The sequence below is a fragment of the Dermacentor andersoni genome, chromosome 8 (genome assembly GCF_023375885.2).
Source record: "Dermacentor andersoni chromosome 8, qqDerAnde1_hic_scaffold, whole genome shotgun sequence".
NCBI lineage: Eukaryota > Metazoa > Arthropoda > Arachnida > Ixodida > Ixodidae > Dermacentor > Dermacentor andersoni.
The window spans coordinates 37,682,537-37,702,617 of NC_092821.1; the positions used below are offsets into that span (position 1 = coordinate 37,682,537).

Here is a 20,081-nt window from a genome sequence, read left to right on the forward strand (position 1 = left end):
TCAAAAACAGCCGTCTAGTGTTCTCTGTGATATCGGTAGAAGATTTGTTATACTTTATTGAAAGTAATCCGGTCAACAGTATGCTTTGCGCAGCTATCTATTGTTTGAATGCATTTTATCAAGTTTTTGCAAGGTCAGGGCAGCTACGAACCTCCTGATGCTAATAAAGTGCTTGCGCAGCTTCGACACACACGGGGCTTGACATTAAAACTCGCACATGAGACTTGTGCCTCCGCGTAACATTTCATGTAAGGGTTCGTTGCGGCAGTAGTGCGGTGCTGCGAAACAATGTACTATCTACGCCGTAGCACATGCGTGGAGTTGAGGGAGCGGCTGTGTAGCATGCGCCAGCGGGTGCATCAAGTCTATAGCTGGATTTTCTTTTGCTGTTCAGTATAGGAACAAATTTCATACGGTTTTTCTTGGGTCGTGGATTTCGGTATTTTGTGATGCCTATATTGCTGGGGAATGTTGAAAGAAGACAAAGGAGGAAAATCGCCAGTCGCAGGCTGCTGCGTGTTGTTTCTGGTCAGCCATCTTTACCTCACTGACTCTGCTTATATATATATATATATATATATATATATCATGCAGTTAATCTGTCTGTACTCCCAACATCCCCGTAATATATGGGTGGGAGGTGCCGGCTGCCACGGCTGGAAAATGAGCTCCGCGGAAGACGTCGCATCACCGTCCCCACCATGAATGACAGTGAGCACGCGGGATCGGAGTCGTTGCCGCCTTCAACGTCCCAGTCCGGCCGATGGCCGGATGGGGACGGGGACGTTCTCACTCTTCAACGTCCGGCCGATGGCGCTGACGTTGAAGAGTGGGTGGCTATGTACGAACGCGTGAGTGGAATCAACAGACGGGACGCTAGGCTTATGCTAGCTAATTTTTTGTTCTACCTATGGGGCGCTGCAAAAGTGTGATAGAAAAACCACGAAGAGGAGCTAACCAGCTGGAACCAATGCAAAGAAAAGTGAACGGAGTTGTTTGGCCAACCAGCAGGCCGTAAAATTGCCGCAAAGCAGGAACTGGCCTCCCGTGCCCAATCCCCCAAGGAGTCCTCTGTCTCACATCCAGGATGTGCTGACGCTTTATAGTAAAGCCGATCACGACATAACAGAAGCTGAGAAGGTCGGGCACGTGCTGAATGAATTGCCGACGACGTTATTAATCTGCTCATGAGCAAAAGCTGCTCTACACTTGGTGCTATCATCAAAGAGAGCGACAATTCCAGCAGGCCAAAAGCCGACGCGTCTTCAACTATTCACCAGATTTCTGAATACTGCCGCAACCTCGACGTGTGAAGATCAGCCCACACAGCAGCATGCATCGCCATCAAACGACACGGTGCGAATCGTTCGACGTGAACTGGACGCGATGGTGCCCGCAGATTTCTGTTCGCGTACTCCTGATGCTACCCATCTTTCAGTTCCCCTCGTACAATCCATCTTTCGCCAGGAACTTAGAAACATGGGTATACATTCTGTCTGTGCTGTCACAAACCCCAGAGCCTCCCCCCCCCCCCCCCCAACGAACGCCCTTTTACTATTTCCGTTCCACACCGCCACTTCTCATCGCGTTATCTAACCCAGACCGAGTGCAAAACTTCGGACGACCAGCCGATACGTTTCACCTATCGTTGCATTGGTCATGTCGCCCGATACTGTTGCAATTCGTGGCCCTCAACACCTCGCACGTCGACCAACCTGAGCGTTTTAATGGAAGTACCTACAATGTTTCGTCCACCGCCCTGTCTAACACGCGCTACAGCCACTCACCATCGGCACGCGGACACCAGTCTCGTTCACCGCAAACACGTCGCCCATGTTCCCGTAGCCGCGTTGCCTTTCGTCCTCTGTGGCTTTCGGCCGCACCCTTTCCGGAAACTAAGAAATGCCGCCCTCGGAGGTGATGCTGCATTGCCTACTAATGCAGCAAATCAACTGTCTGTGCCCACAAAGAGAAAGGTAATTGATGATAAAATAGACGGTGTACCTGTTCACGCACTCGTCGACACTGGAGCCCACGTTTCTGTGAAGGGTGCTAGGCTACGTAGACGTTTACAAAGGGCCTCACCCCAGTAGCTGCACAAATGCTTCCTGTGATCAACGGCGGCGTGCTCGTTGTTCTTGGAATGTGTACTGCGCCTTTAAGTATAGTCGGCCACCCTATTTCTTTCCCATATGCTGTGATCGACAACTGCCCTCACGACGTTATCCTTGGATTGGACTTTTTAGCTAAGCACTCTGCTCGCATCGGCTGCGTAACCGGCGTTCTTCAGTTGTAACTGCCTCAACTCGCCGATGCTCCGACCACCGCCCCACCGTACTTGTGATCGCTTCAGTATGTGCGTCTGTCACCCGAAGCAGTCATATACGTCGCTTTGAACAAACAGCCACAGGTTCCTGACGATGAATATGTGCTTCGCGCCATCGTCGACATGCTTTTGAACCGGAACGTTACTGCTCCGCATACGCTCGTCTCGGTTACTAATAACAACGTCGTTCTTCCGCTTCCGAATTTCAGCCTGTGCCCTCAAGTGCTACCGTCCCGCATGTTCTTGGCCAGCGTTTCTAGCACTTCCGAATTTGACATTCAGAGTCTGAATGCCGAGGGTGGTTCATTAGCGGCAATTGCAGCTCACAGCTTTGTTTCCTTAACGAGTGGCTTCGCGAAAATGACCGCACCTGTCCTCACATCTGCACAGGCCACGGACATACGTCGCCTGCTCGAAACATAGAGTGACATCTTTGATTTCGGCGACAGGCCTTTAGGCGAAACATCTGGGGAGACCCAAATCCTATTCGTTGGCGTCCCTATCGTGTATTGCATGCTGAATCTAGAATTACCGAATCAGAAGTCGATATAATACTTCACAAAGGGGTCATCGATCTATCCGCCAGCCCTTGTGCGTCACCCATTCTTCTGCTGAAAAAAAAAAGATGGTATCTGGTGTTCTCGCGTCAATTATCGACGCTTAAACAAGATAACGCGAAAATAGCTCTAACCCCTACCAGGCATCGATGACGGCTTCAAAAATTTACACGGAGCTAAATACTTCTTGTCCATTGATCTTCGATCAGGCTACTGGCGCATTTCAGTTGAAGAAATGGACCGCGGGAAGACCGCCTTCATCACGCGTAATGGTTTATTTTTATTTATTGATTTATATAAAATATCTTACAGGCCCTATGGGGGCATTGTGTAAGGGGGGTTACAAAATCAAGGCACAAAATAAAAAAAAGAGTAAGCAGCCTTCTGAAGTCTAGTACAAAAGATACGCCTCAATGCAGGGCTCATCAACATAACTACGAAGATCAAAACATGAGAAAGGAAGAACTGAAGTAAAAATGCCACAAAGGTACACTTCAAGGAAACAACACGACTAAAATTTAACTTAAGGCACTAATACTAGAAAGTAAAGTACCGGAAAAATGAACAGATGAAGGAGTACAGAGTACAAGGCTTCAAGGGATATTTCGGGAGAAAGACGCAAAAAAGCAATAATATTTAGAGCACATACAAGTGAAGACGTGACGCAACATAAAATAACAAATCATAAGAGCGAGAGAGCAATGCATCAACAGAAATAAAAACATCGCAAGAAGTTCGAAGCACATTGTCAAGTACAAGAAACAAGATAAAGGGATTTGTAAGTGCAATTATGAAAAGTGATCGTGTAGGAGATGACGAAATTTTTCTTGATCTGACTCGGAAGCAATGTGTTCAGGAAGATTGTTCCACAAGCGAATGGCCGTAGGGAGTGTGTAAAAGTTAAAATCTTGTGTCGTACCATGCATGCGCGCAAAACCTAAGTGGTTATTTAATCGGCGAGACGTGATCAGCTCAAAGTCTTGCCCCTTCGCCGATGCAATGCTCGTACAACATTTGAACGTGTCACGGAGAACGTATCATTTCTCACGTTCGGCAGCCACCTTACCCGACTCGCTGCAGTTGTTGAGGTCTTCCGAAAAGGCGGCCTCCAATTGAACTCCACAAAATGTGAATTCGGGCGCCGTCAGATTACCGTGTTTGGACACCTAGTCGACGCATCCAGTGAACCAGATCCGGAAAATTTCGCGTCGTTCGAAGTTTCCCTGTGGCACGTTCTGCTTCTGACGTGCGCTGCTTCGTTATCCTGCATTCTTACTTCAGCCGTTTCGTCAAAAACTTCGCCGATGTTTCTCGGCCTTTGACAGATCATCGAAAGAAGAACTCGCCATTCTAATGGGGCCAGGAGCAGGCTTACGCGTTCGCCGCTCTCATCGAGTTTCTGTCCACCCCTCCCATACTTGCGAGACTGACGCAATCGGCCATGGCATCGGCGCTGTTCTTGCCCAACAGCGCAATGGTACCGAGTGCGTGATCAATTACACCAGTCGCCTGCTGTTACCTCCTGAGAGAAATTACTACACCACCGAGCGGTAGTGCTTGGCTTTACTTTGTGCTGTCAGGAAGTTCCGGCCATATCTGTATGGCCGCACGTTTTTGGTCCTTACAGACCACCACGCCCTCTGCTGGCTGTCTTCCCTCCGGGACCCCACAAGACGGCATGGCCGCTGGGTTTGCGGCTAAAGGAATTTTCATTTATAGTCAACTACAAGACTAGTCTTCTGCAAAAGGACGCAGACTGTTTACCTCGTCACCCCGTGGATTCTCTTGATCCTGTTGTGCATGATCCAGTGACCTGCGTAATGGCTTTTACTGAAATGACCGACATGTACGCTGAACAACAACGCGACGAATCGTTACCGCCCATCAATGCCGGAATGCAATCTGGCAGCACCGAGGGCACGTGCCCCATGTTCGTGCTACACGACAGCATTCTCTACCACCACAAAATCAACCCTGAGGGCCCTGAGTTGCTCCTCGTCCTTCCTCGACAGCTGCGATCTGTCGTTCTCGAACAACCTCGTGATGTCCCGACGTTGGGAAACCTTGCAATTTTGCGTACATATGACTGCATACGACGCCGCGTCTTCTAGCAGGGTCTCTACATCTCTTTGCGTCGTTATGTCGCAACTTGCGAATTGTGTTAGCGCCGGAAGTAACCGACCCTGCCCCCTCTCGGACGCCTGCATCTAATTCAACTTCCCTCTGAACCTTTCTTTCGCGTTGGCCTTGACCTGCTTACCCCATTTCCGACGACGACTAGAGGCAATAGATAAATAGCTGTCATTGCTGATTATGCTACACGCTACGCGATAAGAAAGGCGTGTGCGACTAGTCGCTGATTTTCTCCTCCATGACGTCATCCTCTACCATGGTGCACCTCGGCATTTACTTACAGACCACGGCGCTCGTTCTTGTCTCGAGTTGTCGACGATCTCCGTTCTTGTGCCACAGAGCGCAAGTTGTCCACCACCCACCGCCCACAAGCGAACAGTTTTATGGAACGCCTCAACCGAACACCCAAAGAGATGCTGCCGATGTACGTCTATCGATCACCGCGACTGGGATGCCATGCTCGCCTACTAGACATTCGCGCATAATCAGTCCAGACAGGACTCCGCAGGATATTCACGATTTTGTCTTTTGTGTGGTCGTGACCACACCGTGCCCGATGATACCATCCTGCCTTCTGTGCCCTGTGTTGCAACTGAGTATATACGTTCGTGAAGTCATCGATCGCACTCACATGGCGCGTCAAGTCGCCCGATCTCGCTTATTAGCAGCATCTGCAAAAAGAGTGATATCACCGGTGCCATCGCGATGTTCAGTTCGCCCCAGGTGCTTGGGTGCTGCTTTGGTCACCATGCCGTCGGGTCGACCTCTCCCAGAAGCTCCTCTCTCGCTACACAGGGCCTTATGAAGTCCTACGTCAAGTTAACGACATCAATTACGAGATCGCGCCGTTGGAGTTTCATCCATCCTCAAGTCCACCGCCTGATGACGTCGTTTACGTTTCGCGGCTGAAGCCATACTTCGCTCGCAGTTCTTCGCCTAACATGCGCCGAGACGGCGGTTCAGCACCTGAGGATCCTGTTAGGGAAGGATCAAAGAAGAGAAAGAAAAAGATCGCGAGACGCTGGCTGCTGCGTGTTGTTGCTGGTCAGCCATCTTAACAACATTGACTGCGCTTGTATATATATTCAAAATATACTGTCAATGCGCCCAACACCCGCGTAACAATATTATCAATTAGCATGGCAGGCAACTGGCAAAAGAACGTAACAAACCAACTTAGCAGTAGTGTTTATTTGTACTTTAAACACTCGGAATGTATTCGTACTGTGACATCCGTTTTGTTGGCCGTCTTTTTTCATGGTAATGCTTCTGTAAACGAATGGCGACAATTCGTACAGTGGTGCCACTAGGCTTGTTCAGTTTAAAGCTCACTAGGACTACGCCAAGCCACAAGTGAAGAACTGGCTCCCATAACGTTCACATTTCTTAGTAACAACACGCGTATTTCGTATGCGCCGGCACGAGAAAACACACACACACACACACGCACGCACACGCGCACACACAGACACACACACACGCGCACACACACACACACACACGCACACGCACACACACACGCACGCACACGCACACACACACACACACACGCACACACACACACACACACGCACACACGCACACACGCGCACACACGCACACACACACACACACACGCACACACACATACACACACACACACACACCAAAATGATTTCAAGGTTACCGCAGGTTTTACTAATGCAAGGGAATGTGTGCAATGATGGCTCGCTTCCTTTGTGATTTAGGTTATGGAAGCTTCTTTTTTCGTCTGACAGGATTGTGATGTGGGATGTACCCTTTTCTCATTCTGATAGCGCACAAATATTCCGGCCACTGGCCATAAAAACGGTTGAAAGAGCCAAATGAGGTATTCGCTTCAAAACAAATCTATTAGGAGACCTGTGCGGCACCACGTAAACAAGACGTCTTGTTTTGCGTGGCGCTCGAAGCAGGATTGCAGAACTGAATCAGAGAAGCAGTACACACCTGTCGGCACCAAGAGGCAGCTTTAGCTCGGGTGCTTCAATTTAAATACACGTAGAAGGATAATTTATTTTTCTAGCCAACCACTGCTCCAATTTTGACGAGGTTTGTTGTATTTAACAGAAAACTTAAAATCTAGCGACCTTTGGTTGCGAATTTTTGATTTTTGTCAATTTTTATTAAAAATGGGGAAATATCAACAATTTTAGGGAAACAAAACTATCAAGTTTACAACTGTGTAACTCGGCAATACCAAGTGGTATTACAATTCTGTGAATTGCATCTAATAGCGCATGTAAAGCGGAGAAAATTATTATGTTATACATAAATCATAAAAAAATAAGAATATGGAAATACAGCTTTTGCAGAATCCTTGTGCACAGCGTAAAAAATTCCCACACTTTGCAAATTGGCACATCAAACTTGTCCGCTTTAAATGATGTAATGCATGCCGTTTACAGAACCGCGATATCTGTTTTTGATGGAGAGCTATAAATTTGTAAACACTGTGCTTCCATTTTTTTCAAACTTTAGAATCCTTGAAATTTTTTTTAATAAATTCAAGTGCTAATTCAACATTCCCCTTAAACAGACACTGGAATGCACCTTAATCTCTGAAATGCAGCAAATGTCATTAGGATCGGTCCAGGGATTACCTCAGACAAGTTTTTTTGCGTTGTACATGTCTTTGAATAGCCCGCGTACCAGTTGGACCCGAGCTAAAGCAACCCTCTTAAGGGGGCCCTGAAACAATTTTCTAACTAACGAAAGAAAAGCTTCACAATTAATTGTTGTTGTCCCGCCAATCTGATGCTGCAAGCGTTTTTCAAATCCTTCGAGTATTGATAGAGTTACCACATCTACAAGCGGCCTTTTCTCTCTGTTCGTCTCCGTCAGCGCGCGAGAAGCGAGACTTGAGCGTTGCCGGGCTAGAGATAGAGACACGCACGCTCTTCCCGTCTCCCCTTTAGCCCTGCTGTGACGGGGGAGAAGGCAAGAATGCAAACCACCGCCCAGCAGTCCAGTGCATCAGCTGCGAAAGGGTTCGTCGAGGCACCCATGGCGGCCGCGGTAGACTGCGCGCGATGGTCGTCTCTACCATTAACACAGTGTTCGAGAAGCCTATAGTCAAGCGAATAACTAAGTTCTTGGCAAACTCTAAAATACTAACACCGCATCAGCACGGATTTCGCCCGAACAAGTCGACCAGAACCGCAGTTACTTGTGTTACAAATTATATTAACACTTGTATGAATAACAATTAAGTAGTAATTGGCATATTTTAGGCATTAAAAAAGCGTACGACACCGTCGATCATCAGATTAGGTTAAAAAGAAACTGCAATGTTATGAATTTCAAGCAGACAGCTTATTTTCCTTTGAGAATTGTCTAGAAGAAAGATAGAGCGTACACTTGGACTGACTTCTTGGACGTGTCTCGTCTAACTTCCTGCCCATTACGCACGGCGTTCCGCAGGGGCGAGTTCTGGGCCCGATACTATTGTCCTCTTGCATCAACGACCAACCCCAAGGGCTTGATAAGGGCGAGAAAATTGTGTACGCTTATGATACCTTAATTTTATTCTTACGAAAGGATATCAATCACTTTGAAAACACTGCTAATAGAGAACTAGAAAAATTAAGAAACAGGTTTATAGACACCAAATTAACTGTAAATACGTTGTTTTTCTCCAATAGAGTTAAAATACAAGCAATAAACTTAAACATTGCGATGGCAACAATTACAAAAGCTCAAAAATATATTGTTACGGAAGGATGAAAGAAGAGAGAGAGGAAGAAGCAGATCGCGAGACGCTGGCTGCTGCGTCTTGTTGGTGGTCAGCCATCTTATCTACTCTGACTCTTCCAGCATATATATTGTATATACAGTCTTTACATACTCACGACATCCCCGTAAAATATTGGTGGAAGTATGCGGTATATAAACGCGGTATTTACTATATATAGTTGCGCAACTGACGTCGCCGATTTTCTCCTCCACGACGTAATTCTCCAACACAGTGCACCTCGACAGTTACTTACAGACTGCGGCCGCTCTTTCTTGTCTCGAGTTCTGGACGACCTCCTCCGCTCTTGTGCCACTGAGCACAATATGACCATCGCCCACCACCCATAAACGAAGGGTCTTACGGAACATCCCAACCGAACACTCACAGAGGTGCTGTCGACGCACGTTTCCAACGATCACGGCGACTGGGACGCCACGCTGGCTTACGAGACATTCGCGTATAACTCGTCCCGACATGACACCCGCAGGATACTCACCCTTTTGTTATTTATAAGGTCGCGGCCCCACTTTGCTCTTTGACACCATCCTACCTTCTGTGCCCCGCGTTACCACTGAGTACGCTCGTTAAGTCATCGATCGCGTTCACATAGCGCATCAAGTCGCCCGATCTCGCTTATTAGCATCTGCAAAAAGAGCGCTGCCATCGCGAGGTTCAGTTCGCCCCAGGTGCTTGGGTGCTGCTTCCGCCACAATGTCGTCGGGTCGGCCTCTCCCAGAAGCTTCTATCTCGCTACACAGGGCCTTGTGAAGTCCTACGTCAAGCTAACGACGTCAGTTACGAGATCGCGCCGTTACAGTTTCATCCATCCTCAAGTCCGCCACCTGATGACGTCGTGCACGTTTCGCAACTGAAGCCATACTTTGCTCGCAGTTCTTCGCTTACCATGCGCGGAGACGGCGCTTCACCACCCGGGGGTCCTGTTACGGAAGGATGAAAGAAGAGAGAGAGAGGAAAAAGAAGATCGCGAGACGCTGGCTACTGGTGGTGGTCAGCCATATTATCTCTCTGGCTCTTCCTCTATATATATCTTGTAAATACACTCGTTATATACTCCCAACATCCCTGTAACAATATCTAGGTATAACGTTAGAGTAATCCCTTCATTACAGGGCACACAGCAAATGTTTGCAGCCGGCTCAGTCATCCATGCTTTATATCAGGTGCGTAAGCCTTTCCCACATGCAAACTACGAACGATTTATTTAGTATTTTTTATAGACATTTAAGCTCTTGTATTGAGATATGGGAGATACGTATTCATCTTACCTAGATCCAGTAAACGAACTTCACAAAAGAGTGGTTCGAATTATGTCCTCTGGTTATACAAAGAACACAAAGAATGATTATTAAAGAAACTAACATTATTCCAATCCACGTCATTAGGAATTTCAAAACAGCGTATTCAGTTCATGCCATACTTTTGGAAAATAACCCCCTTCCAAGTATCATTATCATCACACCACAGGCACACGATGAGAAAATTGGACAAAAATTTTAACGTGCCAAGTGTTAGCAACATGTGCGGTAGGTGCAGGTTAGCCTTCATTAGAACGGAAATATGGAATAATCTTCCGAAGAGGACAAAAGAAAGTCCAAGGTTTTTTTTATGCTCTTCAGCAATTTCTAATTCGTAATGAATGTGTCTGTATTGTAATAGTAACATATTTTGCTATTGGGGGGGGGGGGGTTGCTTTCCGCTAACAACAATGTTAGCGGAATCTGTACTTGCAAATCACATCACCGGTTAACCTTAGCTGCAATGGTATTTTGTATTCGTTTGCATGGGCATAGAACTTGCGGTATTGCTAAGGGCTCAGGTGATTTTCAGTAACGTTTGTAATCATAAAAAGAAATAAAATCAAAACTGATAAAATATGTAGCATCGTGGTTGCTTCTTAAGGAGTATGCATGAGTACGAGGAAAGCATTCTAGAGCGGCACTCACCCAAGCTTCTTGGAAATTACATGGCCAGTGCGGCATACTATCTACACGGAGGACACTTATTTCTCACACTTGAGGCATAGTTTGGGACTGATTCATTGCTCATTTCTTTCCTATGTTCTCATCAAGGCCACAGCAGACGCGATCGAGATTACTAATCCGCTTGTCTACTCACCGCAATCTCTACGCTGCACGCATTCCCTGCCCCACGTCCGAAACGTTCCATATACGCAGCCGCAAACGCATCGATGCCTTCTTTTATCGCAATACGTCGCAGGAACTCCAGGGCACAAATCTTCCGGCACGTGATACTCGGAGCATATAATTTTCCATTCATTCTCTCGCCAGCATTCTAGCCAAAGAAGAATGAAAAAGGCAGCAATGTGTGAATAAGGTTGCCTTGCATCCCTTGTGATATCTAATTTCCTCAGATTTACTGCTAGAATGGCCGAATTTTGGTAACTAATACGCTAGATTAGGAAAGTCTGACAAATACAATGAAGATAATTATGGAAGGAAGCTTTGTGCGTTTGGCCTTGTGTTTGGTACTCGGATTGACGTGCGTTATACGCAGTTTTTGTTGGTCATGATTAATTTTGTCATTGCAAGCAGACGCTTATTCGACGAAAATACCTTTTACGGATTTCGTGCTGAAGCGCATACCACCTTTTCCGGGAAAAAGCTTTAAGTTGCTCGCGGCAATGATTCATACCCGAAACATCGACGTGTAGTTCTGTGAGAGAAATAATGCCATTATCAGGAGTCTCTCATACTCCTGTAAGTAAGCAAGCAAGCAAGCAAGCAAAGATACCATGCATGAACGTGAATGAAGAAACTAAAGAAAGGAAGAACGAAGGAAACAAGGAACGGAAGACGGACAGAAGAAGTGAAAGAAAGAAGTAACACAATGACAGTGCATTGGGTGCTTGCATATGTAGTTGAGCAGGTCAATCTGGAGCGCCATAGGCTTACTTCACACTAAGCCTCGTTATGTGTTACAAAAATTCTGACCCCTCCGATAATATAAATTAATACTTAACCATGCGCGCAGCAGGCTTTCGGCTTCACGTACTTATTACACGAGTGTAACATACTACCGAACTCTTTTTTGATTGTCCTAATAAAATGGAGATTCTGGCGGACAAATGCAGCGCAGGCTCCTTTCCATCCTTTTCTTCTCATTTTCATTGAATACAAAATGTGGGACGTTAAACCGCAGCTACAGGCGCCTCTCCCACTCACAGAGGTCGACAAAACAAAGTACAAAAGGAGAGTTAAGATACAATACACATACAGAAGTGCATAACAATTTCGTAAAATGCTAAGAAATCAAATCTATGTATCATGGAAGAATGAAATAAGAGAGGTTAAGAGACTACAAAGCACAATTACATAGACGGGTAATAGGAACATAGAGGAAATTGCAATTTATATTTACTTTGTTCAAGATCAATTCATTAAAGCCCACGTAACTAAAAAGTTCGTGTTTCTTTTTACATATGCTGCTAGCTGCACCTATACAAAACTCATATGATCGTGTACACCTGTCATGTGTCAAGTGTCACATGAAACGTGCCACGCACTGCTAAAGAAAGAAGACAGTGTGTCGAAAGGCGAAACATCTATTGGGATAACAAATTAGTAGACAACTAAACCAAGTAAGTATCGTTGACTTATCGTCCGTATAAACATGGAAACAATCGCTTACGAAGTAAATTACCCACAACAGTGTCATTCGCACTCAAGCAAACATGAACACATCCCGCTCGATGACAGTGAAAACTCACTGTTAGTACGCTGGAGTGAGGAAACGTGGCGGCAGCAACGAGAGAGTTGTCCTTTTTTTAATTCGTTTATTTTTCATTGACAATAATTTGTGCAAAGGAACTGTTGGGCCAGGAGCCAAATGATAGTGTAGGCCCATATTCATATATGTAGCCGTAGCTACAATGTCATGCGCACATCTAGTTATTAGTGACACAACCTAATACAGTTAGGTGGATACACACAATTAAAACCCTTAAAAAAGAAAACAGTGCATATCAATCGCTAGTAACAAAACAGAACTTTCAGGAGAATACATACACACACAAAAAAAGAAATAGCGTATTATACGTAGAAGTAACATATTTGCGAAGGTCTGTACTCGAGTGTTTAGGCTTTCTGAATAGATCCAAGAAGGAATGATCTTGCACAGTATGAAACAAGTGGATAACCAGACCGACGGAAAATCACGTACATTTTGATAGGTATAGCTTTTTTACAGCAGACACGAAATGGTTGGCCATTTTTACCTCAAGAGGTACTGTGTTCCAAATTCTGGCACCATGAAACTCAAGTAGTCGTTGGCCATACGTGTTACGAGTGATTGCAAGGTTGAAATTTATATTTGTTGCAACCCTTGTATTGTGATTAGGTGTAATAAGCAGGCTTGGTGATGAGTGATTCCCACGTAAAATATTGTTAATCAAAATGGCAACATTCATTTCGCATGCCAGAGGTAATGGTAATATACCGCGACGACCGAACACCATGTCACTATTACCATGTGGGCTTGTGTATGTCATAATGCGCAAGGCCTGTTTCTGTAACCGAAAGACGGGATCTACGTATGTTTCATATGGGCTAGACCATGATTGAGAACAGTATATGATGTGACAGTGAAATATGGAAAGTAAACAACTTTAAATACGCTAAGGTGAAGATATTCTCTGCATTTTATTAATGAATAGCAAGCCGAAGCTTATTTCGCGCATATACTGGATATATGTGGTCTCCAATTCAAGTTGCAGTCCAATAATACCCGTAAATATTCTATGTGGTCGAGCTGTTCTATAGTTCTACCTAGAAGCTGAATTTGCATGCCTATTATGTCACCCCTGGAATAATGGGAGTTGAATACTACGTATTTTGTCTTATCTCTGTTTAGTGTTACCTTTTTACATGCAAACCAAGTTGATTATTAAAGGGAAAATGAAACATCCACCTGTTCGTAGCAATTGCTACAAAGGAAACCCATACGGGTTCCTCGAAAGAAAAGCCTCAGAGTTGAAGAAAAATTCGTCCTGGTCCAGGACGAATTTTTTTCTTCAACTCTGAGGCTTTTCTTTCGAGGAACCCGTATGGGTTTCCGTTGTAGCAATTGTTACGAACAGGTGGATGTCTGATTTTTTCTTTATTAATTACTGCTCTCCACCTTGCGGGTTTCCGCAGAACTACTACGTCAAACCAAGTTGATATGTTTGATAACTCGCTGTTTATAGTGTTCTGCAATACGCCAAGGGATTTGGCTGAAAATAATAGCGTGGTATCGTCCGCGTACACAACACATTTTGATGACTTTAGTATTGATGGGAGGTCATTGATATATAACGAGAACAGTATGGCCCCTAAACTGATCCCTGCGGAACTGCTGTAACCATAGTAGTATACTGGGAAGCAAAGGAGCCAAATTTTACATATTCTTTTCGACGATTCAGGTAGCTTGAAAAGAGGTTCATTGTAATTTCGCTAAAACCATAGGTTAGTAATGTTTTTAGAAGTATGGAATGACAGACCGTGTCAAATGCTTTCTTTAAATCTAAAAATAGTCCTACGGCAAACTCGTTTTTGTGTAGAACAGTGTATACACTCTGGGTTAGTTTTAACACTGCTGATGACGTTGATCTGTTGGCCCTAAATCCATGTTGCGATTCTGTTAGAAGTTTGTTTTCGTTTAGGTAGCGCTTCATTTGGTGCGCGATCACCTTTTCAAATAGAGTATTTATTATGCTAGGCACAAAGATAGGCCACGTTGGCCTGTCAGAAAAACTCCTTTCTCGATACACTGGCCCATATCGCATGCTGCGGGCCATGACTCCAGTTGCCTACGAAATCGCCCCAGTCAGTACCAGTGCCTCATCTGTGTCTAGGGATCATCAAGAAGCCCAAAAGTTGGAAGTACGCGAAGAACAGGTGCCCTTAATGGAACAAATAGCAAGAAAAGAAAAGGGAGGCGAGTGAGCGCATGCATGAGACAAATACACAAGTGAACGTTGGATGCGCAAAAGACACAAAAGTGCACTAGAAAGATTGCGGAACCATGTAAGAGCAGTTGGAGCTTGAACATAGTTGGCACAGTGCTATAAGAGATAAAAACAGTAACATCTTCGAAATACTTTATTAGTGATAACTTAAGCGCAAAAGAAAGCATGGGACCAAAACAGACGCCTGAGAGATCAAAATTTAGCATGAAAATCTTTTTCTGGAAAAAGCAGAAGGAAGTGTCCCTAATAGCACGGCTGCAGGAGCCGATGATATCTCAATGCAGCTTGTCAAAAACGTCGTTTCAAAGGGCAAGGTGCAGCTGACTAATGCCATTGAGCACGTGATTTAAAGAAGAAAAAATCGATTGGATGGCGGGAAAGACAAACGAGCATCTACAAAGGGTAAGGTGACAAGGCTGGGAGAAGCTCGGACAGTACAGATAAAGTAACATAGGTGATTTATAGAATGGCAATGCAAGCCATAAAATTAGAAATGCCGAATAGGGTGGACAAAATGATGTACTGGGAAAACAACAGAATGGGCTTGGACCAGACACACGATTAGAGGATATGTTTGCATTAACGGTGTGCTTAGTGATTTCACTAGCTCAGTATGGACCTTTATGGAAATAATTGCTAGGTATTAGGAGAGCCTACGAGAAATAAGACAGGGGATTGCTAAGAGATGTATGTAGCTAATATGTTTCTCTAATTTTCAGGCTGTGCACTGGGCTAGTGCGTTTTTTTTCTCTACACCCATATTCTTACGATATTGTATGTTCTTGCTTGATTCTATGCCCACCAAACTCAATGCACCATGCAGGGGCCCCCTTGTAAGCTATTTTACAAATAAAAGGAAATATTCTCACGCATGAAGTCATAGATGACGATTTCGTGGAGCTGCGGAGGAAGACGTATAAAATCAACCGAGAACAAATTCTACGGGAAAGGCGTAAACTTACCAGAGTTTTGCAAATTCAACAAGGATTGAACCAAAGATGCAGTCTGCCTTCATTGCTGTTCACGCTTTATGTTAAGGACATCGAAAGACGACCGGAAAGCAGTGAATTATTCTTTATCATACATGGGAAATGCACAAACGGTGCAACAGAAGGTTTTCGGACTGATGTATGCGGACCGCATAGTGCTACCAGCGGAAACTGCAAGAGATATACCGACACGTGTGTGGCAAGGGATCCTCAAATCTAGGCATTCAGTGTAACACAGAGAAATGGGTGATTTTGATCTTAAATGAAGAGACGAGTTATAACGTGGTGCTAACTCAACAGCAATTCATACCCATAGTTAAGCAATATAAATGCTTCGGCGTATACATAAACGAAAGAAAGACTGACTGAAGCACCCACCAAGATAGTCTGAAGAACAAGGAGAAGCGGAATGCGCAAAAACAAAACATACAACTTTGGGGCAGCACTAAATATGAGCTGGTACGTGGAATCACGAAAGGAGTTATCTCGGCAGCGCTAACGTTCGCAAATTCCATTCTGTTCTGAAAATCGAATATCCTGTTGCGGTTGCAAATTAACCGTAGATCGGTAGGCCAGTTGGCTTCGGCAGCCCACGACGAAACCACAAATGAGGCAGCCAAGGACAACATGCGTTGGGCCTCGTTTGAAGTCAGAGAAACGCAAAATAAATTAGTTTCGAAGAAAGAGTTAGGAGCATAGACCAAGATAAGTGGGCAGCTGAAGTTCACAAGTCTCTGTACCTAGGAAGCGTGCAGAGAGAATGGAGGAAGAAGTCCAGAAATTTGGCGAGCAAGTGCGGGGCAATTGAAAGGGTAAGCAGACAACCAGGAGTCATCAAAGAGTAAGTGAGAGAAAGATAAACAGTGAACTGGATGCGCAGAAAGAATAGAAATGACCATGAAATTTAAACGAATGAGAAGAAAAGTGGACGGAAGCATCAACCTGTCACCAGTCGACATAGAAAAGAGACATTTACACTGTCGGTGCAAACACGACCGGATCCGTTGCAGGCTTAGATAGTTGTACAAATTATATATATAAGTTTTGTAGAAGAGGAAAAAGATATAAGAGATGGGCTTGAATGAAAGGCATGTATAACATACTTGGGTAGCTCAAGTAGGCTAAGCGACAATTCCTAACCGCCCCGTTTCACAGGTAATGCCAATAAATAATCATTATCATCATCGAGACGAAAAAGCAGTCTCGCTGCAATACACCCTCACGCGACAATCGTTCCGACGGTGGCAAAACTTCTCGCTGTATTGACTGAATGCCAAGCGCATTACCATCGGCAGTCATCGTGAGATGGGTTCCAGTAAAGTTCTCTTTAGTTTATTTCTGGACGCGTTTGAGGGACGGGGGCGCGCTTCATGCCATCAGATGCTTTTCCACATTGCGCGTGTGAATTATTCACGAATGAATTTCATTCTAGCATCGGCGAATTTTGAAACCTTCACTGTTAAGATGTGCATGCTGTATGTGAGACCACTAATAAGTGTATCACGCAGAGAATAAATTAGTGATGACGTGAATGCTCTCAGCACACCTATAACATCACATTGCGTACTGGAATCACTGATTCCATGCTTTCCATACTAAAATTGCATCACTGATTTCATGCTTTCCATACTAAAATTGGATTCAATAGCTCTTGTTCAAACGAAAATAAACAACTACAATCAATGCAGCTCCAAATTATTTAGTAATATTGGCCTGACTCATAAAAAACGCTGTTACATGCACTAACATATTTATTCCTCATGATGAAGATTGGAAGCAATTGTAGTAAATACTAGAATACGAAGTTAGTCTCTACGGAAAGAAAGACGAAATACTCAATATTTCGTGCATGCAGATGTTTTAACGTATACTTTATAAAAACTGATGAAAACTAGTGTGAGGCAATGCTCAATGAACGCTGTCCCTGCTACAAATAGGAGCATGGTGGATATTTATTTCAATCTGCATGGCATATCTAAAAAATGGAAGGTAGTGCGGCAAAAGTAACTATAAACTGTTTTTGTACATGTGGGGCGCAAGGGATGAAAAGCGATATAGAGACTTGATATACTACATTTTGCCATTTATTCATTCAAGGCTTACACGACATGGTCTATATTAAGCACAATATCTTCGCCTGTATATAATTAATGTTTACTTTGCCCTTCCATCAAGAATCTTCATATTTTATGCAGGAAACAGAGCTCTGTCTGGCTGGTGTAGTGGACAATATCCAGCACTCTCAGTAGCTGACTTTTAGGTAATTGATTGGTGATAACCAATGGTGAAATGAAAAAGGCGAAATTTCATTTCTGCAGAAAAGCAACAAAGAAGACCCGTGCTACCTTGCAAGCTGGCTGCCGTATTTCCAGCGAGGATGTTATTTTCAACCTGAACCCTTTCGATATCAATTGGCTGTAAACGAATTGCAGTTGATATTACGGACTCCATTTCATGCAGTAACACGGTGTCGTAACCTGTTCTCCAAGAATACCCAAAAAGCATGCACATGATACTTGTCTAACGTCCTCATTAACCCATTAAAAAGACTCCACATTAAACTTCATGCGACGAGCAGTCTTTATGTACTTCCCGTATTGTTGCAAAACAACAAATCAGTGCCACTCTGATTTTTGTGATGCACTCCCTATTTTCGAAGATAATTATTAAGCCAGATGCGTAAATGTTTTGCGACACAGTACCTTTAACTTCCTATTTCCGCCGTTCCCATTTCAACAATACGTGAACTCGGTGTCAGATAAATTTCTCGGAGTTCACTGGGAAACATTGCGAATAAGTGTCATAGTCTCAGGCTGAAGAGTTGTCTTTCAAAAGCGGTAAGTTAACCAGGCGCTTTTACTTCGGACGCACATCAGCCATGTTGATCAACAAGGTTTACCATCTCTGATATGAAGAAATCCCATAATTATTCTAGAACAGCGAATTAAAGCCTACAACCGTCGTAGAACACACCTGGAACGCACAGCAGCGCATGCATATGTTACGGCAAATGCAGTAAGGTACAGACAAACATCATAATAGTTAGAAATACACCTACTCATAATAAACAAATGCCCTGCCCCTTATTTTCACCGAATATAAACATGTTTTCTCATTTATTTCACCGAAGCCACCGGTAAATCAACCTATGGACTTAGTGTTGTACACAAACGTGAGGAGAAAACGAGTATTCAGTAAATATTTACAAAGGCTTCATTATGGCTAGAAATGCTAGGCTCTCAATGCATTAACCCTAACATGGGCTTTCACTCGTCGGAATTTCAAATCGTGCACAGCTGTCTCGAGAGAGCGGGGAGCATTGTGTGTGCACCCGTCGTTGTGGCGCCGTGACTATGGCTGTTTGTTTTTGAGCACGCAGCAGCGTTTTGTTATCACAAATCGCAGCGGCCACATTTGTAAAAATAGGAAGTTTATGAACGCTCTTGTAGTAAGGTTCAGGTTTCGTTAAAGAACCCTAGACTGCCAGAATTACCGCCAATTTGAACACTAGACTATCTGTCATAGTGCTAGCGCTGATTTGGGATGCTTAACACCATGGATCGATAAACAGTGCTTACAACTCCCCTGTATAATTTCAAGCGCTGTTTTGAACAATATTTCAGAAGGCCCGTTATTTGCGGCGATTATAAAAAATATCCGGCAGATCGCTCACAAAACGTACCTTGTAGACCCAAAATTTCTAAATGGGAGTAGATTCAGTAGTTTCAGGATATTTGGTAAATATCTTGGGCCCGATGCTCCAGAATTCTGCAATTTGCAATTGTTAACTAAATGTATGCAAATCTTACGCAGTCCAATATTTTTTGTATATTATCCACAACCGTCTCTGGCCCAATTTAAATTGAATATAAAAAAAGCATATCTCATTCAGGTAACCGAGGGGATCGGGAAAAGCTACTACGTGTATGTAGCATGTGAAAAAAGATGGACATATGAGAATTAAGTAAATACATTTGCAATTCGTATTTAAGCCCTACGCTTAATAATTTTGGGCCATATATTCCCTACGTGGCACCCAGTCTTTTGAAATATAAACTTTTGCCACATTTCACTTTCCAATGATAGGGTGGCGGTTTTGTAGGTGCTTAAAGGGACACTAAAGCTAAACAATAAATCAGTTTAGTCTAATAAACTATTGTTTGAGAACCCTGCAGGCAGTCATTTCAAAATATTATTTCGATTATTAGGTGAGAAAATGAAAGTCGAAGCATCAGCATTTGAATTTCGCGCCGCAACCCCGATGCCGGTACGTCAGTGTGAGGTCAGGGATTCCAAGGTATATGTTCTCGCATTTGGGCCGCAGTGGCTGAGTAAA

General features: G+C 44.2%; 1 long non-coding RNA gene across 1 annotated transcript in view; it reads right to left on the reverse strand.

Moving 5' to 3' along the window:
- The window catches only part of LOC129383559 (uncharacterized), a 158,242-nt gene that overhangs the window by 60,485 nt on the left and 77,676 nt on the right, over nucleotides 1-20,081 (reverse strand). The window contains exon 4 of the long non-coding RNA XR_011895970.1: nucleotides 10,907-11,083. This is a non-coding gene — a long non-coding RNA (uncharacterized lncRNA). The remainder of the gene's footprint in view (nucleotides 1-10,906; nucleotides 11,084-20,081) is intronic.